The sequence below is a fragment of the Ambystoma mexicanum genome, chromosome 2p, assembly GCF_040938575.1.
Source record: "Ambystoma mexicanum isolate Mex_15411 chromosome 2p, UKY_AmexF1_1, whole genome shotgun sequence".
Classification (NCBI taxonomy): domain Eukaryota; kingdom Metazoa; phylum Chordata; class Amphibia; order Caudata; family Ambystomatidae; genus Ambystoma; species Ambystoma mexicanum.
In genome coordinates, this window is record NC_090923.1 from 967,334,869 (window position 1) to 967,360,753 (window position 25,885).

Below are 25,885 nucleotides of genomic sequence, written 5' to 3' on the forward strand. Positions count from 1 at the left end.
GTGTCCTAAGAATATGTCTTGTACGTATTTTGTTCACTGTGCTCCTTTTTATGGTAACCATGTGTAATGTAATCCTGCTGGTCAATATGTATAAAAATGAAGACTTTGTGATAAGAAGGCAGAGTTACGGACAAAGCATTTGCTGTCATTTTGCTCTCTGTTTAAACCCATTCTGAATGAATAAACCTTTGACTGCCCAAATAGCGCTGTGCCGGTATCTCCTTCTTGGTCTGTGTCCACGAGCGGGCATTATGGATTATTTCCCACATGACCTGCAGATCTCACAGAGATCGCAGCAGCTAGCGCTCAATCCACTCAGCTATCTTACTGGTTTTAACATAGAAATCTGGTATGATAACATTATGTGAGCGCAAGCATAATTTCTTCTACCGCTGAGCGCAAAAGTAAAAAAGGTATACACTGCCCCTTATTTTGTTTAATGGATTAAATGCTGACCTGGAGCTTGGGCTAGATTCTCTCACCTTTGCATCTGTGCAAAAAAGTGAGCAAATGCTTTAATAATACCAAATGTAGCAAACCAGTTGTGTCGCCATCAAAATTATTTTTTTAAAGTTTGGACTAGGGAAAAAAAGTATCAGACTTTTTTTGAAAGGTGTTTATTACATTTCTTTTTTTTGACAAAACATTGCTTATTTGCTCTTTTTGTTTCATTGTCGCTGTATATGAATATTTATTTTGTCTTTAAAGTATGCTATCGGTTGAGCTTGCTGGAACACTAGTGTCTCCCTGTCCCACCACCTCGTTCCCAAGCCTTAATGCAATTCAAATCTCAGCTCCATCCATCTAGGAAAATTATTAAAACGTTTTTCCATTGCAGTCTGTGTGGTATTCTATTGTTTGGCCTGGTTACCACAAGCATGGTGTAGTATATTGGTTGCTTGCAAATGTTTGTAGAAATTGTTCTTTTTTGCCTTGGTGATGGATCTCATTCAAATCTCATTCAAATCTCTAGATTTCATTGTCAAATCCAAATCAAATTTTAATTGTCGTTACCTCCATAACAAATGTGTGGTGTGTAACTGATAGATCATGTGGCGTGTAGTGCAAGGTTTTATAAATGAAATATATATCGGTAGAAAATCCTACCAGTTTTGCCTTGAATATTAAGCATCCCGATTAGCAGTTTGCAGACAGTGAAGGAAAAATATAATGCTGAAACATGCAAATTATAGTACAAATTTATAATTTATAATAAATGCTGCAACATAAAGACATAATGCATGAAAAAGTATGCCTCCCTATCAACAGTTGCTAGTTATACCCACAAAAAGTAAGGAAATGGTAGTGGCCGGACCCCTCTGTGATCGACCGGTGCGGTGCCACTGAGGAGCACTTCAACCCCCTGGAATCAAAACCTGGCTCCACCACTGTTTGTCCCAGGTGTGGGTTGTTGGACCGAGGTCAATATATTCGTGGCGGAATTGACTGTAGTCGATTTCGCTGCAGTCAACCAACCCAAATCCATGTCCCGCTAGCAGCCCTATATTAATACTCCCTCCCCTACTAACCTTTTTCGCCAGCCGCTGGCCACCGATGCTTCTGCTATACTCCTACAGCGTCAGTACCATCCCTCCAACATGGGTCGGAGCTGACGCCGTAAGGTCCTTTTTTCATTTTTTTCTATTTTCTTTTTTTAGTCCCCCACTTCCAATGTCCTGGAAGCAGGGGACACCCCCACAACTCCCAAAGCCCATAATACCAAACATGGGGAGCGGAGGACACCCCTGCAACCCCTGCTCCTCATGTTCGGTATGATGGGTTTCAATTTTTTTGTAGTGACCGGATTCAGCCAATTTGTCCATATGGAAACTTTTTTTGGTCAACTTTGATAATACCATTTGTCGCAACATTCCAATGTTTCTTCTTTGTCTCTGCAAGTTTAAAAAAGAACAGTATACCCTCACTGGATCCTTTGGCCCGCGTTATACTCCCTTGCGTATTGCTTAGTAACAGATAATAGGTTTCTATCCTAGCATGGCCATTTCAGCTCTTCATTGTTCATAGGGCAATAATATGCGTTCCAATTTTAAGTTGAAATCCTAACATGTCTATTCAATGCTTTGACACTAAGTTGAATTAGCGCAATATGGAGGCTATTACAATACATGTTTGCTCACAGTTTACCATCATGAACATCAAGGAAAATGTTGAAGTCGAGAACTGCTACCCTTTCTGTTTTGTTCTTTTGCCTTTTCTTTACCCACAGCAAGTAAGACAAATAATCTACAACAGAAAAAAAACAGAATTATCCCGTGGTAATCCAATATGATACAGTTTCAAGCTGTATCTTAATGTGTATTTTTTTTTTAACACTGTTCAAGCCAGACTCCAGCCTCTAACCACGGCACTGAGTATTGAGCCCATGCTACTCAGTGATGTCTTCTTTCCAAGACAAGCATGTTGCCCCTGAGCTATCCTATTTGACCCCTCACTGTCTTCCCAGGAACTCTTCTGTAACCTGAGGGCCACCAGTTAGGTTGAGGTATACTTGCAGGTTAAACCGATGTATCAATAAGATGTTTTTTCTGGGTAACCCTGGATACAAAATGGTATATGATGAACCATTTATAGTACTTCATCATGGTGGGGGGTACCTGCATTGGTAGATTCAAACTAGAGACTCAGTATATGGCACTGAACAGCTGGAGGATTGGCTTCATTGTTCATGACACGAGGATGGGTTAGTGGCTCTGCCCCTTACTAAAAATGATTTTAAACTATTTGTTGGCATTTCTATGCATAATGAATATGCTCCTTTAATTCGAATGCACCGGTTTTACCTGATTCCTTGGCTGCACCCTTTGGGAGATGCCTGGTGGGGGACATTATGCAGGCACAGCCCCTTAAAAGTATAATGCCCCTCAAGGGTGACTGGTCATCCATCCACATGAGGTCCATCTCCAGAGATAAGCTCAAGCAATTTAGTGAACGGTTCACTCCCCTGCTACCAGACATAGGGTTTGTCATACACTGGACAGGCAACTATGGGATTTCCCTTGTTTTCCCCATCTCCTCCTCTGCAGCACAGGTAGCTCTTTGCCACCCGTCACCCTTGGCAATATGATGCCCAAGTAATGTAGGAAAATATTGGAAGTAAGTGTGAAGGATTGCCATCTGGCAAGAGTGTAGAATGCCCAGTGTTTTTGTTTTTTATAAAATATAAAATGATCCTGGACACTAAAAAGAAGAGACTATCTTTGGGGCACGTGCAAATGAGGACAGATGCGAAGAAGCTACTGGAAAGCCCTTATCTAGAGGGCTATGGTCAATGAAAGAGAAATTGATTATGATAACGCTTACAGCATGTGTAATGATAGTTTTAATACCTGCGTTATGTCATCTGGAGAATTCACATCCGCTTAACATACTGCTGCCTACTGCTGACCCCACTTTATCTCCCCTTTCTGTGCATTCTCATACTTTTTGACCACATGATTTGAAACATCGAGAGGGTTACCACAATAACACGCTCATATAGATCATGAATGCCACACATTCAATTTTGAATAAAACCAACTGCTGGGTTTGTTCTCACCTACCACAACACAGTGAGAAAGGTTTGGGATGGTACATCCATCCACTCCCACTGTCAACTTCGTGCTATGCGTCTTTTAGAGCCCTATTCTTTGGGAAATGGAACGATAGTGCCACTGGTAACTTTGATGGGACAAATATCAATGAATTTGATCGTTTGGTATTGCTGCCTCTGGGATGCTCTGTATTTGCAAATAAAAGCACCACAAATATCGCTTCCACTAGGAAATCTGATAAACATCCGAGACTCTACCAACCCATGATCTCCTTTAAAATGGCATCTGGTAGGGAACCGGGATGCTGTCCCTCCTTCTTACACCATTAATCATAATTCAGATACAGTCCCATTCTGTTTGAGAAAAGAAGGATCTAGGTATATGGCCACATATGATAAATGTCTGAATATTGCAGTCTTAGGGAATGAAAATAGACCCTTGTACATTGGGGGACCCATATATTTTGTATGTGGAAGAGAAGCCTGCCCATCGTTACCTAACGACTGGAAGGGGACTTGTTATTTGGGGATATTGTTGCCTGGGGTTTATGTCACATCCACGGCAGACATACTGAAACATAGGTCTAGGAGGGGAATAGATGATGACACCCCCCTCTAGGTATTGGGTGACGTAGCAAAAGCCATGATTCTTTTTGGGGCTAAGTCCTTAATTCACGCGATATTATGAGATTGGCAAGAGTATTGGAAAACACTATTAATGAAACTACTGACATATTATTCAACATGACACTAGAGCAAAAAACAATTAGATAAGTGGCTCTTCAGAATAGGATGGTCTTAGACATCATGTTAGCTGAATGTGGTGGTGTATGCAAAATGGTCGGGTCTGCGTGCTCTGTGTACGTACCTGACTCCTCCCCACAGTGTTCCAAGCGATAAAATGCCTACACATACTTAGTACTGAAGTTCACATTCCTGAAGGGAATTGGGATATAGGAACATAGGCCTGGAACCTGTTGAAAAACTGGGATTGGAAAATCTTTTCAGCACTTGCTATTATCATTGGGATAATACTATTTTTCTGTTGCTGTATTCAGTGTCTGCCTGTCTTAGGTTCTGCACTAGGTAGTTGTTGTGCTAAATCACTAATAAAACGTAGGTCTGGTCCCCATCCTCCTGTAGATGTAACTAATACCTTGATAATGCAGGAAGCCACTATCAAACAATTCATGTCTATAAATATAGAGGATAGTGATGACTCTGGTTGCTCTGATGATGACGAAGATACTTGGTCACTTGTTTAAGGTAATGTCTTGGCTTAGGCCAAAAGGAGGGTTTGTAAAAGTATATATATTTTGCATTATAATGTTGGCCTAAGCACATACACATACATAGTGAACATTCACATTGAACCGCGTCATCGCAGTCTCCGAGAACGCCATCTTGGCTGCTTTGCTCTCCTTTCTTAGCTTTCATTCTGAACGCGGTGGACGCTTGTAAAGTCACCGTTTCGGAAGCTTCCCTGAAACCTGTCCCCACGCAGAAATGCACACAATTTCTGAGCACGCTGAACCTTGCAACAGAGAACCTTGAAGCACTGGCAAAACATAGCTAATCTGTAAATTAGGTGCCCTTTTGTCTCTCCTGTCTTGTTTTTGCAGTTAATTGTAACGTGCCATCCAGACTATTAAAGCGAAGCACGATCTACAGCATATTCTGTTGCTCGAATGAGCAAACTACTGAGTAAGACATGCAGACTAAACTTTTCGCTTAGTAAAACATAGATAAAGTAGCGCAAAGAATGTTACCTTGTACTGGGGAACACGATATCTTCCTAAACCCTTTCTGCCTTGCTTCCGAGACAGTAAATAGTCTGCAAGGAGACATGTATTGTTCAAGCACATGTTACCATGGAGAAATTGCCCAGGTACATCAAGGTCATCAGTAATTATCACGTGATAAGTTGGCATCGATTCGTCATGATATTAGCGAAATGTATATAACATAACAACCGACAGGTTGGGGCCCACTTTCATATGCTTGTATGCCGTGCATTTGCAAAGTTGGTTCGTACTCAAGTGCAAATAAACTGATGTTTATACTTTTGTTTCCTCGTGACTTGTGAGTCTTCATTGCCTTACAGTAACCTCATATTTTCGAATTGACACTCTCTCAGAGTGGGTGGTTTGCTGACTAGACCACCTCTCCACAACCCTCATGCCAAAAGCATAGTGTAGATGCCTTGCAAAAAGCACTAACCACTCTAGGGTTTACCCAAGCCATCTCCCAGCCAACCCATATCAAAGATCGTACCCTTGATTGGGTTTCCCATCACAATTGCCCCATCCTCGTCTCAGAAATCTCTCCCATTGCCTGGTCAGACCACTTTTGTATAAAATTAGACATTACCACCTCCAAGGGACCCACTAAGTCTCCCATTCCTCTACCTGTGACATTCGCCAGAAGTGCGCAGAAGCTCACTAAGGAGAATCTTTCCCCTTACCTCCTGGTACCGGCTCTCCAACCCCCCTTCCCCAATGACCCGGAGCTCCTGGCCACAGCTTTCAATCAGGTCATTACCCAAGCAGTGGACACCATCGCTCCACTCACCCTTAAAAAAGCCAAGAAAGCAAAGCATTCCAATGCTTGGTTTACCCAAGAGCTCTTGGAGTTTCGATCCAAAAAAAGGGCAGCGCTAGCCACTTGGAAAAACAACCCCAATGACAGCTCGAAAGCAGCCATTAAGACTATAGCCATAGACTATAAAACAGCCATTATATAGGCCAAAGCTGCCTCCTTCAACTCCAGGATCAATAACTCTAACCCTGGGACTAAGGAAATCTTTGCCATCTTTAGAGAACTTGAGGCTCCCTCTGCACCACCCTCTACCTTTATTAAGGATGAGACCTGGTGCAACAAAATTCAAGCTGCCATGCTTGACTAACTGGACACTATCCACACCAAAATTCTAGCGCACCAAAAATCCCTTTCCACTCTACTAGCTAATAGTCCCACTGCGATCCCCCCCCTCCCGTGCCAGCTCTCCCAGGCAGGCTCTGGTGTTTGAGTTCATGGACATGAGTGAACCCGAAGTTATTGCCCTCATCAAATCCATCAAGCCGTCTAACTGTAAAGGTGACGCTTTCCCAGGCCAGATCATCAAAGACTGTGCCCCAGCCCTTGCCCCATTTATCACTGCCTTCATTAACTCGTCCTTCCAGTCTGGCCATGTCCCGAATGCACTCGAGGAGGCTTGGGTCCGACCGCTTCTAAAAACAACCTCCCATGACCCATTGGTCCCAGGGATCTACAGGCCCATTACCACTGTCCCATTTTCAGCTCCTTGGACTACACCAATCTGGCTTCAAGCCACGTCATGGCACCAAAACGACACTACTTGACCTAAAAAATCAAATGGATGACCTCAGAGATGCAGGCAAACCTGCCCTCCTCCTTCTTTTAGACCTCTCAGCGGACTTTGATTTGGTGGATCACAAAACCCTCAGCCATCATCTCTCTTCCGCAGCCAACTTCTCACCAAAGGCCTCTGCATGGATCACCTCATTCCTAAAAGAAAGAGTTATGAAGGTTTTCACTGAATCCTCCTGCGCCAACCCTAGTCCCATCAAGTGTGGGGTCCCTCAGGGCTCCTGCATAGCTCCCACCCTTTACAACCTCTTCACGAGGCCCCTGTTCACAATCCTGGACACCCTGGGCATCTCATATACTAATTATGCAGATGACACTCAGGTTCTCATCCCACTATCGGGAGACTATCTAACAGACATGAACACCTTCAACTCCATTTACTCAACAATCCAATCCTGGATGGCAGAAAACTGGTTGTGTCTCAACAGTGAGAAAACCAAACTTTTACTAATTGGTTCCCCGTCTACCCTGAGTAAATTGGACAAGCAATACTGCTCATTCACCGTTGACAATATCCCCATCACTGTCTCACAAGTCATCAAGACACTGGGTGTGTACCTCAAACCTAACCTAACCATGGATAGACAGGTTAGTGCTATCGCATCCTCCGCAGCATATCACTCAAAACTGCTTAACACAGCCAGACCCTTCCTCTCCCAACAGAACGGTATCACCATTGCGAGGGCTATCATTGGCTCAAGGCTGGACTATTGCAATGCTCTCTTTGTTGGGACTTCCCACAGGAATCTGGCCAAACTTCAATTATCCCAGAATAATGCCTTAAGGGCCGCAACGGGCATCTCATGCAGGCATCACATCACATCTTAAGGGATCAGGAGGCAGGTGCACTAGCTCTCAGTCACAGAAAGGATTGTATTCAAAACCCTCACCTTGACACATACATGTCTCCATGGCCTGGCCCCCCTGTACCTAGCACAAAGGATCACCAAACACACATCAGCTAGACCCTCTAGAATGGCCTATTCCGATCTTATAACTGTTCCTCCCTCACGCAGAATGCATGCAGGTGGCACTAGCTTCCCAACAACGGCCGCGACCTTATGGAACACACTCCCAGCCCAGATCAGGATGATCGAATCTCATGAGGCATTCTGGAAGGCTATCAAGACTAGGCTCTTTGTCTGAATGGGCCCCACTCCGTGCCTTTGCAACCCTTTGTCTGCTTCCTTGTAACTTTCATCTACTGTACTAGGCAATGAAACAATTGAGTATGTAACATAACATTCTGTATTAAGTATTACTCTGCTGGACAGCATTCCTGTAACCCTGAATCAAGCCTTCTTATGTCTTCTTATAGCACCTCGAAGGCTCGTGGGCTGTACTGCGCTCTACAAATCCAAAAAATAATCATAATAAAATAAGAAGATGGTATTACTCTGCAAACCCGGATAACAAATCATAACTCGTGGGCCATTGACTGTCAGTACTTTAGCCTGGAAGGGGTTTCCCACAGCAGTGCCACAAACTAGAGACTAGGTAAAGAACCTGAACAGCTTTAGGAGCTGGCTTCATGGTTCATCTTAAGCAGATGGACTTGCGGCTCCTCCCCTTCCATAATTCGAAATCTGTAAGTGAGTGACAGGGTATTGTACATATTTCATTGCTTAATATATTTTAAGCATCATTTTGTAAAGCAACTTCCAATGGCGGCTGGTGAATTCTTGGAAGGACGTAAATATATGCCCCCGCCCCGAGATTTGCCACAGCGAACAAGGTAGCGAGGGAGCCCGCACCTATAAGAAAAATGCCAGTGGAGCTACATAATAACACTTATCATGCTTGCTTTATCAAAGATGCCCAATACAAAATGTCATACCGCAATAAGAAATTGCTAGACTGGTTGCATAAAGGTGACAGTCTTGCTTCATCATAACACTTATCATGCTTGCTTTAGCGAAGATGCCCAATACAAAATGTCAAACCACAATAAGCAATGACTAGACTGGTTGCATTGAAATGTCAGTCTAGCTACATTATAGCACTTATGCTTGTTTTTACTAAAGATGCTCGATACAAAATGTCATGCCACAGTAAGAGTAATACCACTGATCCTGCTTGCTTTATCAAAGATGCCCAATACTAAATGTCAAGCCTCAGTAAGAAATGGCTAGACTGGCAGAATAAAAAATGCAAGTCTTGATTTGTAATAACACTTATCATGCTTGATTTACCAAAGATGCCCATACCTTGATGAATGTGATTATGTGTGATTGTGAGGCGCTGGGAGGTCAAGGGGGCAGATGTGTGTCAGGAGTTGAGGTCCCAGTGTACAGCCATGGCATTTCATTTATTATTAGGCATAGATGTCAAGTAAAAACTGCCATGCCCGCCCCCTGAGGCCCCAAGCGCCTCACAGGCACACATTAATTGTGTGCGTGCGAGGTGCTGGGGGGCAGTCATGGTATATTTTACTGGGCACCTATCAGATACCCATTAATAAATGGCATTTCTTCCTTCATTGCCCTCCAGCGCCTCACATGCACAGATAATCAATTGTGTGTACATGCAAGGCACTGGGGGGCTTAAGGGCCAGGCCTGACATTACATGTGAGGCGCTAGGAATCCCAGCGGACTGGGCTGGCATTCTTTACTTGGCCTGCCCCCTGGGCCCCAGTGCCTCACACACACATAATGAATGTGATTGTGTGTATGCGAGACGCTGGGGGCACTGGGGTCAGGTATGTTTTCTTTACTGGAGATCTATCATAGATGCCCAGTAATATAAATGACACGCATGTCCCCTGGGTCTTGAGGTCCTCACACACACACACACAATCAATGTGGTTATATGTGTATGCCAGGCACTGGGGATCCACGGTGCAGGGAGGGTATTTTTCACTGAACATCTATCACTGATGTCCAGTATAAAAATACGATGCCTGTCCCCTGGGCCCTGCAGCGTCAAACACATGCACACAATCAATGTGATTAGGTGTGCATGTGAGTTGCTGGGGGTTCCCAGTGGGCAGGCATGGTATTTTTGCTTACATATCTATGATAGATGTCCAGTAAAAAATGCCATCCCTGTCCACTGGACCCCACAGCGCAAAAAACACACACACAATGTGATTATGTGTGTATGCAAGGCGCTGGGGTGCCCAGTGGGCAGGTATGGTATTTTTAACTACACATCTATGATAGATGTCCAGTAGAAAAATGCCATCCCTGTCCATTTGGCCCCACAGCACAAACCACAAACACACAATCAAAGTGATTATGTGGGTATGCAATGGGCTGCGGGGATGTGTGGGGTGGGCAGGTATGGTATTTTGTACTAGACATCTATCATGGATGTCCAGTAAAAAAATACCATCCCTGTCCCCCAAAGCACCTCAGAAAGAGAGTTGATTTTTGCCGGTGCGGATGGGGATTGTGCAACAAAGACATTTTTTAAAATGCTTGTGATGTACAAACCTCCACTCGCCAAAATCTGCTCAAACCAGCACAAACAAACACACACCCATACACAACATACACACAGCAAGAACTTGTCTCCTTCACACGAGCACCCTTCATGCACTCACTCATAACACAAGCATACATGCATCCATACACATATTTAACTAATAAATAAATGAACATGCAAACACACACATTTACAAAACATACACACAGCAAGCACTTTGTTTCATTCACACAAACATCCATTATCAACTCACTCATAACACAAGCATGCACGCATCCATACACATATTTAAATAAATATATTAACATACAAATGCACACATTTAGACAACATTCACACTGCAAGCACTCACTATCTCATTCACATAAGCACCCATCATGCACTCACTCATAACACAAGCATACACGCATCCATACACACAGGGGTGTTGCTAGGTCTGGAAAAGATCCGGGGCTATGCTAATGTTGGTTCTGTTGGGACTCGGGCTAGCTAGCCTTTTGGTTGTAGCCCCTGTGCTTCTATCCGGAGCTACAACCAAAAGACCCGGGGCTATAGTGCCTTTAGCCCCCCCAGCAACGCGCACACATTTAGACAGCATAAACACTGCAAGCACTCTCTGTCTCATTCACACGAGCAGCCATCATGCACTCAATCATAAGACAAGCATACATGCATCCATACACATATTTAAATAATACATGAGCATAAAACACACATTTACACAACATGCACACAGCAATCACGCTATCATTCACACCGGGCATCCACCATGATAAGATATTATATGATATATATAACGTGCCTATACACAAGTGTTTCAAGGCGCAACAAGGCCTGGGAGGGGAAACAGAGGATATCAGTTGGATGTGTTCAGTCTGGTGGGTGGACACCCAGACTGGGTTCTGGCTGCGTTAGGCCTGAGGAACGCTTGTATGAACAGCTGGCCGGAATGTGCTCAGCTAGCTGCGTTTTATTAGGGTGATCAGGTGTTCATGGGGTCACGTTCGTATGTGAACAGCTAGGCTGAATTATCAAGGGTGTAGCTGTGTTCTAGTTGAATGATGGTGTATAGTAGAGAATAAGCATAGTGGTGTGATATGGTGGTTATCAGTAAAAGCACCTGTGACCAGGCACATGAGCAGGACGGTGGGGACGTACATAGCGACATACAGATATATAGTGACAGGGTGGATACAGGTATATATGGGATACAGATATATATGGGGATGCAGATAGATAGCATATACAGGGGATACAGATATATGGCAACAACATGGGGAACAGGTGTACTGTGATACAATGTGTGAGCGGTTTCAGCAGGTTCCATTCATTCCTTTCTGCCCCATTCATTCAGTCCACTCCGTCCATTTTCTGTTTCATCTACTCAATCAGGCTAATGTCCACAATTCTAAGTAGGAGAGGCATAGCCAACATTCACAATCCCATCCGGATCCGGCGTGGGCCAATGTCCACAATTCTAAGTAGGTTTAAGCATTGCTAACATTCTCAATTCTGTGTGGGTCTGGCGCAGGCTAATGTTCACAACTCTAAGCATCTAATCAGGAGAGGCACAGCCAACATTCACAATCCCATCGGGTCTGGCGCAGGCTAATGTCCAGAATGCTAAGTAGGTAAAGCACTGTTAACATTCACAGTTCTGTGTGGGTCTGGCACAGGCTAATGTTCACAATTCTAGGTAGGAGAGGCATTGCAAACATTCACAATCCCATCTGGGTCTAGCGTAGGCTAATGTCCACAATTCTAAGTAGGTGAAGCATTGCTAAGGGGAGTGCAGGGGAGGGGGAAAGGGGAAAAGTGTGGCGGGAAAGGGGAGGGTATAGTGCTGTACATAGGATAACAGTAAGATAAATAAAGACAATAAATAAATAAATAAAAAGTGTGGCCAGCAGGTGGCAAGTGCAAAGGTAAGTGCAGCCATCAGGTGTCAAGTGCTAGTCGGGGCTGTAGGGATACATAACAGTCCCCGAGTGCAAGGGTTGCCAGGGGGGCAGCGCAGGTGTGCAACTGGCGGGGAGGGGACCTGGGCCAGAGATCAGAGGGTAGCCAGGTAACCAGTGCAGTTTCAGATTCAGCCAGGAGATCAGCAGGGTAGAGGTGGAGAGAAAGCAGAAGCAAAGAGGAAGGTCTTGAGGTGCTTCCGAAATTGGAGATGGTTCTCCTCAAGTTTCAGAGGGGCCGGGAGACTATTCCAGAGGGAGGCCCCAGCAGAAGAAAGAGATCTACCCCCAACTTGCTGCTTGGAGAAGCAGCTGACCCTGAGGGGGTTGGAGGTGGATGAGTGAAGATCTTGAGAGGGAAGATATTTAGGAAGAGCAAGTTGAAGGTATTGAGGTCCCAGACCCCAGACGGCCTTTTGGACAATGCTGGGGGTTTTGAACTTAATCCTCGCCGCCACTGGGAGTCAGTGCAGAGATTTCAGTCCTGGAGAGATACGATCCCTGGACTTGAGGCCAAGGACAAGTCTCGCAGTCCTGTTTTGGATGAGTTGCAGAGAGCGGAGAGTAGAGGAAGGCAGATTGAGAAAGAGGCTGTTGCAGTAGTCCAGTCTCGAGAGAACCAGAGCTCTGGAGACAGTGAGCTTCTGGGGGAAGGAGAGGAAAGAAGAAAGGAAGAATACCTCTCAGGAGGTGCAGCTGGTAATGAGACTTCTTAGAGACGTCAGAGATATGAGGAGAGAAGGAAAGTGTGGAGTCGAAAATGACCCCGTGGTCTTTAGCCTCACGGGTGGGAGCAGGAAGAGGGCCAAGAGTGGCTGGCTTGAGAGCAACAGGAAAGGAGGGGGCTGGTGTGCCAATGAGGAGAATCTCAGTCTTACTGGCATTAAGGCAGAGATAACTGGCGGCACACCACTCCTGGATAGCAGACAGACAGTCAGAGATGAGAGAAGGAGAGGAAGTGATGGAAGGGAGCATGAAAATGAGTTGGGGGTCATCCGCATAGCACTGAAAGGTTGGAGAGCAGGTCTTATCAGAGGTTCACGGATCATACATTCATTCACCTAACAACACAAGCATGCACGCATCCACACACATAATTTAAATTTTTTAAAACATGAACATAAACAAATTTACCTTCTGCCGCGTGTCTTTCCTCTCCAGCGCTTAGGCCCCTGCTAGCATGAACAGGAACCAGGAAGCTGGGCCTGAGTGTAGGTGACAAGACACTCCACTCCAGCCTGCTCTGTCTGTATGTGCGAGGAGGCGCAGGAGCACCCCCTGCACATACAGGCATGCAGTTCCCCAGCCATCGTTTCCAATGAGCCATGCAAGGCTGGGGAAGCAAAACGCCCCCAGCCTTGCATGGATGATTGAGCTTGCATGGCTAGGGTACTGGAACTGCCAAAGGGAAACAGGGTTTCCCTTTGACAGTTAAGAGCGCTCCCCCAGCTGAAAAAAACAGCTGAGGCAGTGCTCGTATTTCACTGGGCTGACTCCTCCATAATGGGTGAGAAGGGGCCAAGACCCTGTGGGTCAACGCCCACTCGCCCATTATGAACGAGCCGCCCCAGGCAATTTAATTGCTTTACAAAAGGATGCCCTTATTTTGTCTTCTATAGTGTTGAAATAAAAACGAGGTGTACTACATGTACCAAACTCACTGCGTTTGTATTCTCGATTCCTCTCCTCGACATATGAGTCTTAATTTACACCTAGCACATTAACCAATCATAAACAGCCTGTGTCATTTTCCTTTTAAATGGATGAGGAGCGCCAAACACTGATGGTAAAACAGCTCTGTTATGTTTGTGTTTATTTAAAAGCAGAAAATATAAGCACTCTGCTAGAACCTAATTGGCAGGTGGCCTGACTCTCCCTCAACTTATGAAAGGTGCCCTTTGGTCCCTGCTGCAGGACATTGGCGCAATGCCATGTTTATCAGTCTTGAGAGCAGTGCACTGATAGTGTGCAGCCCAGGTGCCCCTCCCTCCGTTCACTCTGGTGTTTGGTGAAGAGGCTCCCATGAATTAAGTCGGGCCCAGAGTGATCATGACGGGGGTTCGTCCATAAATGTTTCCTATTGTGACATCAAGGACCTTTTCATTGTTGCTGCTTTGCTCCTCGCTTTAATAATTTAGGTTTCTGCACGTCTTGGGCTGGCCAGCAGACAGCATTGGAAGGAAATTGACAATGAAGATTCTCCTATCTTCTTTTCATTCCAAACGCCATCCGTTTCACTTTAATACTTGGAAGCATAATTGGACAGGTGTTGGTGCGGTGCATTAAGCCACAGTCTTAAAGAGGGGAAGCGGGCACCCTCTAAAGACAATGCACTACAGTATCCCGTGAAGGGTGCAAAAGCATCCCTCTGCACCTCCCCATCAACCCTGCGTGCGTTGCACCTTGCATGTGGCTCTTGAACATTTCGGTCAATCCCTAAACAAGTCAACCTGTTCAAAATGGAGCAGATTCTGGAGGGCCAAAGTGGCATCTCACCACTGGCCAGGGGTAGCAACGTAGGAGCATCCAGGCCCCTGTTTAAGTGTGAGATAGATCCTGGGCAGGGGGCTTTAAGTGGGGGCAGTGCAGGGGGGATAATAAAAAAAACAAGAGAAATATATATACATTTTTTTCTCCTTAGGCGGGGATTGGAGGTGGCTTGTCTCGGGGGCTAGTGGACGCCCATGCCCTGCGGCAGACTCTGAGTATCAAATACAGGGCATCAAGAGCCCAGCTCGAGGGTGCAGTACAGGCGATCACAGGGAAGAGTGGTCCGGGAGGGGGTAGGCCCCAGCGCATGGCGGCCTTTGACGGCGCCCTCGCAGTGGTGGTGGCTTGCAACCCGTCTGCGGGGACGGGTGGAGGGAGGGCTAAAGAGAAGGGGAAAGGGGGCAGGAGAAGCAGGGTGGACATCCCGAGGCGTGTAGAGTTGCGGGGGCAGCAGGGACTGCAGGCAGAGAGTGGGAAGATGAGCATAGTGGGGGCTGCGGGGAGGACATGGCCATGAGGAAGAATGTAGAAAGGAGCGGAGGGGTGTGGAGAGGGGTAGAACGGGAACACAAAGTGGTGGTGGTAAAGAGGGGGCAAAGGAGGAAATGCCTGCAGAAAAGTACAGCGGGGAGGAGGTGGATGCTCTCCCCAGTTGTTGGCAGAACAGGGCGTAGGTCCAGGATGGTCTCCCAAGGCAGCGATGTGGAGCGTAGAAGGCGCAGCACAGCCCTTGTTGCAACAGAAGGCGAGGTTGGGGATGGTTCATGGCGGTCCCTCCTGCAAGCGATGCTGAGCAGCCAAGAGGGTGCAGTACAGCCCCTAACACAGAAGAACAGAGGGTAGAAGACAGGACGCCTCACCCAAGAAGAGCAGAGTGGGAGGGTGTTGGGGCAGCCCCTCCAAGAAGACGCCACAGTGCATTGGGTTCGATACCCTGTGCTGGCAAGAGGAGGATCTTCCTGACCCAAGTGGGCTTACGGAACAAGATTGATACATGCCAGTTGAGAAGGATGTGGGGGAGGAGGATTGGATGTTGTGGGAGGAGGGAGGTCATGGGGATGGGGGAGAGAAGAAGAGCAGGGAAAGGGGTGGTAGTATGGTGCGGGAGGACAGGTGGGGTTGCAACAGGGATATGGAAGGAGTAAGGGAAATGTTGTTGAGAGGTGGGGCTGGTGGCAGGCTAACACGCAGAGAGGATCTGCTGATGTATTTTGTGGCCCCACAGTCAGAGCCCCGTCAGGAAGGAAAGGAGAAGTGGCGGTATTACGGCCAGGATGGTGAGTGGGCAGCATGGACAGATTTCCATGAGGTGAACAAGGAAGGGAATGGTCCACTGTGTGGGTCACGTTGGGGCTAAGGTGGGGATACCAAAGGGGTGGGAGTGACGGGGGTGGGCGGACCCCAGGGAGGAAGGATGGGGAAGTGGCTACAGGGGCCTTGGTGAGAGCAGAGGTGAGGAGTGTAAGCACGGTGGAGGTGAAGACAGATAAGGTAGCAGAATAGGTGGTACCGGTGGTGGGGGAGATTAGTGTTGTGGGGGATAAGGATGGTACATATAAGTTGAAGAAATTACCCTAAATGGGTATTACAAAGCTGTGCGGTGGACGCACCTGATGGCGGGTACCAAGGACAAAATTTGTGCGGGAGAATTTGTGGATGTAATTTAGCTGCTACACAGTGAAGGGACAGTGAAAGAGGGATCAAAAGAGGAAGAGCGGAGCTGGCATTGAGGCTGAATGTGCCTGTCACGATTGTACATTGGCATTTTATATATGCTAGCGTGTACTGCGCGAAGTACCCGAAGAGGAGTGTTGCGTTCTTTAAATATATGGATGTTATCAGGAAGGCTTTTGTTACACGGGTGAGGCAAGATGAAGAGTACAGGGCAAGGATGGAAGAGGACCCGGTGGCAGTGTGGGGGGAGTTTGACATGGATCACTGCACTGGCTACCTGGACACCCTCTGATCTCGGGCCCAGGTCCCTCCCCGCCAGTGTCAAACACCTGCATTGCCCGCCTGGCAACCCCGCACTTGGGGACTGTTTCTGTATCCCTATAGTCCCCCTACCATCCTGTGACACCTGATGTCTGCAATTACCCTGCACTTGCCACTTGCTGGCCGTTACTTATTGTTATTATCTTTTCCCATGTACTGCACTGTCCCTCCCCACGTACTTGCGCGATCTGAATGACACCTGGCTTAGTAGGATCATTGTCTGTCTTCCCTCTGTTCCCCGCCCTTGCCTCATCGCGCCTTGAAACACTCGTGTATAGGCACGTTATAAATGCCATATCATATCATATCTATGGTTACAGTGGATAATGCCCACGTGCCCGGCACCCACATTACACACAGCAAGCGGATTGCCTGTGCCTTACCGGCCCTTTTATGGTTGCCCCGCCTTGAACAGGGCGGGTGAAGGAGGCAGAGGACAGCTGTCAGTGGCATGCAGGGCTTTCAATAAGGAGTGGTGCGCCAGGGCAGTTTGCAAGTATCGGCAAGAGTGCAGCAGCTTCAGTGGACAGCACCCTGTCATGCAATGTTTCGCAGCAGGAGACAGAGGGAGGGGTAGGGGTGCAGGGAGATGGGTTGTTGGGAAAGGCCTATACCCCAGTTAAATTGGACATTTTGGTGGAATGGCTGTGTTTTTACCCAGACGGGGAGGCAGCTAGGATTTTGGGGACGGGTTTCGGGAGGGTTTTAAATTGGGATATCAGGGTCCTAGAGTGCATAGGTGGGCAGAAAACCTGAAGTCTGCATGGGAGAGACTGGCCCTTGTAAGATTTAAACTGGAGAAGGAGGTTGCAGAAGGGAGGGTGGTTGGACCTTTTGTGGATTTGCTGGGTGACTTGGTGGTGTCCCCTTTGGGGGGGTGCCGAAGAAGGTGGACGGAGGGTTCAGACTAATCCATCATTTGTCATAGCCAGATGTCATGCCAGTGAATGATTTCATTGCCCTAAAGGATTGTGTGGTGTCCAAGCAAGCGTGGATCAGGCACTAGGGCCTGTGAGAGAGAAAGGTCAGGGAGCAGTTATGGCCAAGTGTGACATCAAGTCTGCTTTCAGGTTGCTTCCGGGACATCTGGAAGACTTTTGGTTTTTAGGGATGTAGTTTGAGGATCAGATTTTTGTGGACAAAGCATTGCCTATGGGATTGTGCATTGTTTGAGCATTTTAGGAATTTCCTACAGGTGGGCTTCACATCAGGTCAGGTTTTGATGGGGTGCTGCACTACTTGGATGATTTTTTGTTTATAAGTGGAGTGGGAAAAATTAGGAGTGTTGACAAATGGGAGAGGTTTTCAGGAATTGATGGTTGAGGTGGGAGTGCCTTTGGTGGAGGACAAAACGGATTGAATTGGATTCAGTGGCAATGACCTCATGCTTGCCGGACGACAAGGTGAGAAAACTGGTACAGTTGCTAGAGAAGGCAGTGGCGGTGCATAAGATGACACTGGCAGATATGCAGAAGATGTTGGGGTGACTGGATTTTGCGTGCCTGGTAGTGGCTCCAGGACGGACATTCTGCAGAAACATGGCACGGTCAATGGCGGGGGCGAAACAACCACACCACAGAATAAGTGTGTCAGGGGCTCTCAGGGAGGATTGCAGGTTGTGATTGTGGTTCCTGGAGGATTTAAATGGAATGTCAATGTGGCTGCTAGGGGACCCGATGGCTTGGGAGGTGCAGGTTTTCACTGATGTACCAGGGGCAGGAGGTTTTGGGGTGTATTGGCGGGGCAGATGGTGTGCAGAGAGAGGGCCAGAGCACTAGAGTAAAGGGGGGAGGAGCATTGCGTTCTTAGAGTTCCTTCCATTGCTGGCTCTGGATTTGTGGGGAGAGATTTGGAGAACAGGGTGAATATCAATGTGTACAATGCAGCAGCGGTTACTTATGTGAGCAGACAGGATCAGAGGGAGTCCAGGCTACTGAGGGAGTTTGTGTTGCGCTGCCTGAGTTGGAATATTGTGTTTAAGGCGGCACACGTGCAGGGAAACATAACAGTATCGCTGATGCATTATCAAATTTTCAGTGGTAGCGATTCAGTGGGTTGGCACTGGAAGCAGAGGTGGAAGGGCACTGGATCCCGAAAGAACTATGGCAGCTAGGAGAGTGAGAGCACTGCAATTAGTGGACGCGTCATCGGCTTTACGTTCATGGGCACCATACAGGAGAGATTGGTTGGAGTTTGTGAAAGGGGGAAGCACAGAGTTGGACAGGGAGAGGTGGATAATGGATTGCGTTGAGAAGGGGTGGTCTAGGGCAACAACAGCAGAGAAGCTGGCTGGTATTGCGTTCTACAGCAAGTGGTTCCTGGGTTTTCAGCCTAGTAGTGAGGAGATGGCAAACAGGATGCTGGAAGGCTGGGCAAGGGGGAAGGTAAAGGACAGGTTGGGGGAATATGCTGGTCTCTGTGGGAGAGGGACATGTTTATGACATGCTTTACCTGGTTGTTTTTTGGGGCTTTCCGAGTGTCAGAGGACAGGGGGGACTGAGATTGGGGAACATCTTTCTGTCGGAAGTGTGATGAATCAGTAATGATTCCCCCAGAAAACCTTGCCTGGCACCCTTCTCATGTGGCCAGGGAGAGGCAGACGCTTTCTGATCCCGGCCCTGTGGGTGCTGTTCTGTGGGAGGATCACATGAGGGGGGAAGTGGGAGGAGGAGAATGGGAAACCCCCCTGTTCAACTTTCCCCAAACCCCCAACCCCCTAATGGGGTATTGCGAAACGGAAGAAGAAAGAAAAATGAATTTTGCATCTAGGCACTTCAAGTCCCAAAATTCCCTAAGTACTGGGATGAAGAAGAGGGCTAAAAAGGTACAATGCTGCAGGAGTGGTCAGATTGTTAATTCAGATGACCCACACCTGGGGTAGACTGAGAGGCTCAAAAGGCCCCCTCGGGTGCAGGCCATGAGCAAGAGGAAAAGTAGCAGCAAGAAGCAGCATGAGCAGGAAGCTGTTGGTTTGTGTAGGCAGCCGAGACAGAAGCTGGAGGAGGGAGAAGACACCGGGACCACTGTACAGCAGAAGATAGCTGCTTGTCCTGAGAGGGTCTTTCTCTCCAGTAGTCTACAGAGCAGAGGTTGCGCAGCGGGAAGCATACAGGAGGAAAGCTTGCGCTCTGGAGACCTGTTCTGCAGAGGCTGCCTAGCGGTAAGCGAAGGCGAGGGAAGCTTTCCTTCCCAGGAGGCTGTCTCCGGTGGCTGGCGTGCACAGGAGGGCCTTGGGAGCAGGAGAAACTCCACTTGCAGGTGGTGCGGGCAACAGCGGACCAGGAGAAGCAGGGTGCCTGGTCGGGAGGAGCCACAGAAGCAAAAGTGCTGCGAACAGCGAGGGTAAGTGAAGCACATGACTTTAACCAGTTTGTTCACAAGCTGGTAGTTACCCCGGAGTGCTCCGCACCCACTCGCGTGTTAAAGGCAGGTGTTCACCGTGTAAGCAGCACTCGCATATGAGTAAAAGTGATCCTAGAAATTATTCAGAATACCAAAGTATTGAAAAGCAATCCTTGCATATGAGTGAAAGTGATCCCAGAAGTAATTTTGAAGACCAAACTAATTCAAAGCAGAGGAAACTGCATTTTACGAAACCAAATCACTGTAACGCTAAGTATGTGAGTTTGTGGCGTATCAAGCAACCCGCTGGGGCAATATTAATAAGAACTAATGCACACAACCATTGCCCAAGCCAAGAGAGACTAAAATTAAAGCAATTCAAATCCAAAAGATATTGCAAAAGGAAAAAGGGGGCTAATAAAAGGTCATTAAGTTGTGAACCCTGTTGGCAATACTTGGTACAGCATATAGCAAACATTGGTGTAAACTCACATTGCCAAAGTCAAAGGAGAAACCGAATAAGACCCTATCCATGTCAGTATTTGGTTAGTGGTGCAGTGGCGAAACAAGAGTGGCAAAAAGGCTGCTCTTATGGAAACTGTTATTCAGAAGGAGAGGAGCATTATTTGAAGAGGAGTATTAAAGAGCATCAATGTGAATCTTGTTTTCCCTGGAGAGTTGTTAAAAGGTTGAAATTGCAAAATTGTGAATATTGTGAAACTGTTGTGAACCTCTTGTCATTTGATTATAACCACAGAAGCACGTGTGCGGGCAGGGCAGTATACCTGGATGGCATACCTTTGGAGGAGTAGCCTGGCATGGAAGTAAACCAGGTAGAAGTTGTCAAAGTTTTATAAAGTGGTGTTGACAGAGGAACTCTATGGTGTTTATGGTGCTTTAGAAAGAACTTTGCAAAGCTGCTGTAAATAAGTTGTATTTCTTCAGAACTCCTCAATTGTGACAAATCATCCTGACCAAGGCAATCACTGTTGTTAATTACGAACCGAGAAAAGGTTCTTTATTTTGAAGATGATAAATCTTACTCTTGTTCGAGGAGGAGAAAAGAACCTTCTACTTTTCTTTGTTGAATCATTGAAGTGTTAAGACTTTCTGTTGACGCGCTGTAGTTGCAAAGAACTGTGTTAGAACCTTGTTGCAAACTAGCATTTCCTTATTTATTTTTGGAACTGTGGAGCAGAATCCTGCATAAACCTGCGGAAGGGGAATTCACCCAGGTTATAAGGAGAGACTGTTAGTACATTACGAACACAATTGTTATACTAATTTCGTTCTATTTGAACTTTCATTCCTTGCCTTATTTATTTATTGTATGTATAAGCATGGGGGACAGATATCCTTTGTTAGAGTGTTTCCTTTCATTTATTTTAGGCAGGGAAATCCTCATCATGATAGGGATAGTGAGGTGTTTATCCAACCTTCTAATTTAATGAAATGGCATTTGTTGAAAAACCTTCACAAAGCTATCTGCCTCACATTTCTGACCCCTCACAGAAGACAGTGTAGATATTAAAAAAAGAGGTACGGGCGGCCCTCTGCAAATACGAACATGGCTTAAAGACCTGTTATATGGGAAGGTGCCTACTCGAGAGTCTGCAGCCACATTTTAGCTCAAGTGGGCAGGACAAAGACTGATCTTTTTTTATTAAATGAGTATAGTTTGGTTTACAAACTTTTTTTCATTACACCTTATCATCCATAGAACCACGAAGGTAGCAAGTAGTATAAAAAAATGTACAATTCTAAATGTTAACTTCTTATTCGTGCCCAACATCACTGTTGACCATCTATCTTGGGATGAAAGTGTTGCAGCCTCTGGCGGTAACATCGCTGCATATCGTTGTCTTTCTTTGGTCAGTGCAGTACAATCCATGATAATATGGCAAACCACCTGCCATACAAAGACTGATATGCAAATTGTGATTCCTCCTTTGTGAAAGGTACAGTGAGCTAAAACATGTGGCTGTGGACTCTCAGTGGGTACATTCCCACAGAACAGGTAATCATGCCGTGTTCTTTCTTGCAGAGGGTCGCCCTGACCTCTTTTTGAATGTAAAGGGAACTTGGGGTTGGTCACCCTAAGTTACCCTAGGGTTATCCAGACGTGGACCCCTTGCTCACTATGCTCAGAAAGGCACCGCGCCACCTCATTCATGAGGCGCAACTAGGCCGAAAACATCTGTCTGGGGTTGCTGTTGGTACTTTTGTCCGAAGGAGGATCACCATAGCATTTCGGTGCTGGACTGCTCAAGTGTGTGGGACAAAGAATGATATGCAAATGGATATTCCTCCTTTGTGAAAGGTACAGTGAGCTAAAACATGTGGCTGCGGACTCTGAGTGGGTACATTCCCACAGAACAGGTTATCATGCTGGGTCCTTTCTTGCAGAGGGACGCCATGACCTCTTTTTGAGTATAGATAGTAGGATCAGTAAATCAAAGACAGATCTTTGGGGAAAAGGTCTTTGGGTTCATTTGGACAGGGGAGGTAAGGAGTTGTGTCCAGTAAAGGCTGGGTTGGAGTGGCCGAGTAGATGTCCTGAGAGGGAAGGTTTGGTTTTCCAGCATGAGAATGAGGAAGGGTTGATGGCGGGGCAGGTTCTGGGGGTGATGAGGAAGGGTTTGACAGCACTAGTAGAGAAGGCTGAGGAATTTGGTACTCAATCTTTTAGGATTGGAGGATCGTCAGAGGGGAGTAAGTTGGGTTTAACTGAGGGGGGTCTGAAGAGTTTCTGGCATTGGAAATCATCAAAGTATAAGGTGCACATCAGAGAGCTGGGTGAGGGGAGCGGTTAGGTGAGGGTGGGGAGGTTCAGCAGGGAAGCTAATTTTCTTTTCCCTGCAGATGCAGTTTAAAGGAGCAGGAAGTTTCCTCATATATGGATCTGCAGCCACTCCATGGTGAAATGGGCAGGGAGAGCTGCGGCAAAGAGAATTTTTAGTACCCAGTTGGGTTGTAGTTATGAAGTTGCATTGTTGAGATGGTCAGGGGTGGGAAGGCTTAGGTGGGACCCGTTGCTGCCCGTGTTGGCTGGGTGGAGAGAGCAGCATGGGGCGTCAGTGGCAATGTTTTTGCATGTGGGGGAGGATAACTTGGTGAAGGATTCTGGGGTTGCTCTGATAAAGAAAGAGAAGAGTTTTTTTAGCTGGTTGCGGGAGATTTGGCCAGCGGTTTCTTTGTACTGGACAGAGCTGAGGACTAGGACAGTATGGAGATGAGCTTTCAAGTAAGGGGCAGTTGAGCGGAAAAGGAAAAAGATTAACAGGGACATGTTGAAATTTTGCAGGTCCCGGGGGTGCAGACTTTGGCACACCGGGACATTGAGTGCAAGGATGTTGATTTGTTTTGAGAGGATGGCGTGCACTTGTCGGTGCTGGGCAATCAGTATTATTTGCTGGATTTGAGGATGGTGGTGAAAGAATTGATAAAAGTGTGGATTTGAATCGAGAGTGGGGGGTGGGGCAGAAAGAACAACTCAGGGAGTGTTTTTCTGGGTGCCGGGGACATGGCCCTTTGGAGGGTGCTTGGGGAAGCTAAAATGGGTATTAGCGCAGTAAAGGAGGGGGGTAGCGCTGTTTGCACAGACAGGCTAGCCTAGGGGGTACAAGAAGGATGAATAGGTATGAAATAGGTATGGCCGCGGGGAGTAGATGAGGGACAAGGGGGGAAGAAGGGTGAGATGAATTGAGGGGCCGGGGAGGGAACAAGCGACAGGAATTAATGAAGGTTTTAATTAATTCATTGTTTTGGTTAATTGTTAATGATCAGTAGTTTGTAAGGCCAAGGAGCCAGCTTAGCATAAGCTGTGGCCTGTCACATTAAAGCAACCTTTCCCACTATATGCAAGTCTGGGGTTGTTGTGCAGTTTAGCCCAAGTTATCTGTTAACACATGAACATTAGATTACAAAGATGTCTTTGTATCAGGGCATAATGTTAATGGAAGGCATAAAATCTGTGTGTAAGGCTTTTACCCCTTCTATTAACATTACCCCAATTTTCATTCATGTGTATGGCGGTGAGGAGGGGTGAAACGCAACTTGCGTTTCCACCGCCTCCCTTCTTCTCCACAACAGAAATGCTCGAGCGTTTGAGCCGACATAGATTTTCATGCTTACGCAAATGCAGGAGGTCCCTATGGGGTCCACCAGCTTTATGCACCAGCATAAAGCAGGATGACCCCAAAGGGATCCATTGTACACACAGCAACATGTACAATGGCAATGAAACGCTGCTGGGCATGCTTGCGTGTTGGACAGCGTTTATTTTGTAATTGTGAACACTCCTTACCGTGTTCACAATGAAAATGAAATACAAGGAAATGAAAATGAAACGCACCCTGCTGCCAAATTTTCATCATTTGCATGGTGAAGTGCAAAAGTGCAGGGCAAAAGGCGTAGTACATTAAGAGCTGCTTGGCATGCGTGCATAGCAAGAAGCGCTCACAATTAAAAGCAAACACTGCCTGGCATGCTCGCTCCTCACTTTGCATGGTGGAGTGCAAAAGTGCAGGGCAAAAGGCGGCTTGCACATGTTTACGACGCCTTTTGCCCTATTCTTTTGCACTCCACTGTGCAAACGATGAAAATTTGGCAGCAGGAAGCAACCTGCGATTATTTCAACACGTAACGACTCCCCGCTGCCAATTTACGAAATTAAAGATGAGCTCCATGAAGTTATGGGCAAAAACTGTTTGCACAGTTTGGCATTAACTGGCCATTTGAAGTTACAGGCCTTTGCGTTCCATGTTCATATCCTCACTGCAAACGTGGCATATCCAGGTAGTATCCTCGGTAACATATGGTTGACAGCTAAATTAGAACTTTTTATGCTATAGTAGGTATACGTTATTTTATCAAGTTTAAACCTATTGCAGACTTTTTTCCTCAGTGATGTCACATCCTATGATGTTATCAAGGTTAAAGGTCATGTGAAGTCGCGTTCTCCAATGACATTGGCACATGATGTCACTTCCCCTCCCTCTGACATTTTGGGGAATTGACTTCCCTATAAGCATCCTTCTAATTCAGATAAAAAGAGGCCTCTCAACGAAAACTTAGAATAAAAAAAAAACAGCCTCCAGAAAAGGCCGATCGGTCTGACCGTGCAACGACACTGGCACTGCCCGAGAAACTGTATGAAGGCTCAGGGGAAATCTGCCCTTGTCGCTTGCTCTTCTCGCGCGCCTTTACTTCAAGAGAGAAAGGGGCCCACCGTGTAACATTCACCTAAAACACTCACCTGGTGGAAGTGCTGCTCCGTCACTTTGTAAACAGGCCCGAATTCCCAAGAAACTGCTTCCCAGAGGAGCAGGAGCTGGGTGAAAAGTGTTCTGACTGGACTGTTGCCCCCAAGGCGTGCGCAGCTCTCCTGCGAGGCGGCGGCAGGCAGATAGGGTTTCCGGGTGTTTTCTTTCCACTCCATTCAGTGCTCGCGGCCTTTGTCTGCCCACGCAGCCACGCATGTCCGCCGGCGGCATATTTTCCTTGCACAGATGGGCTCCTCCTAGTCGTTCATTCAAGCCCATCGGAATTTCTAACACAACTCTTTCAGGACAGCTGGAGCATTTACACAACGATATCCTTATTGTGCAGTCTGTAATGTTGCAGGGAGAATGAGGCGGGTTACAGTACGCACCTGGGAATTCGACAAACTCCCCGTTTTCGCATTCGAGATTTCCCTCATCTCCATTTGGCTATTAACTTACACTTAATACG

The 25,885-nt window shown here is 46.7% G+C and overlaps 1 protein-coding gene across 4 annotated transcripts in view; it reads right to left on the reverse strand.

The window, feature by feature from the left end:
• The window catches only part of SLC25A45 (solute carrier family 25 member 45), a 308,119-nt gene extending 282,488 nt beyond the window's left edge, over positions 1–25,631 (reverse strand). Inside the window, exon 1 of one of the 4 annotated variants that reach the window (XM_069644766.1) lies at positions 25,410–25,631. The gene's annotated coding sequence lies outside the window, so the exon portion shown is untranslated. Of the gene's footprint in view, positions 1–5,319; positions 5,382–25,409 lie in introns of those variants that run through there. The other 3 variants (XM_069644764.1, XM_069644767.1, XM_069644765.1) reach the window with 3 other exon arrangements.
• Between the last annotated feature and the right edge of the window lie 254 nt (positions 25,632–25,885).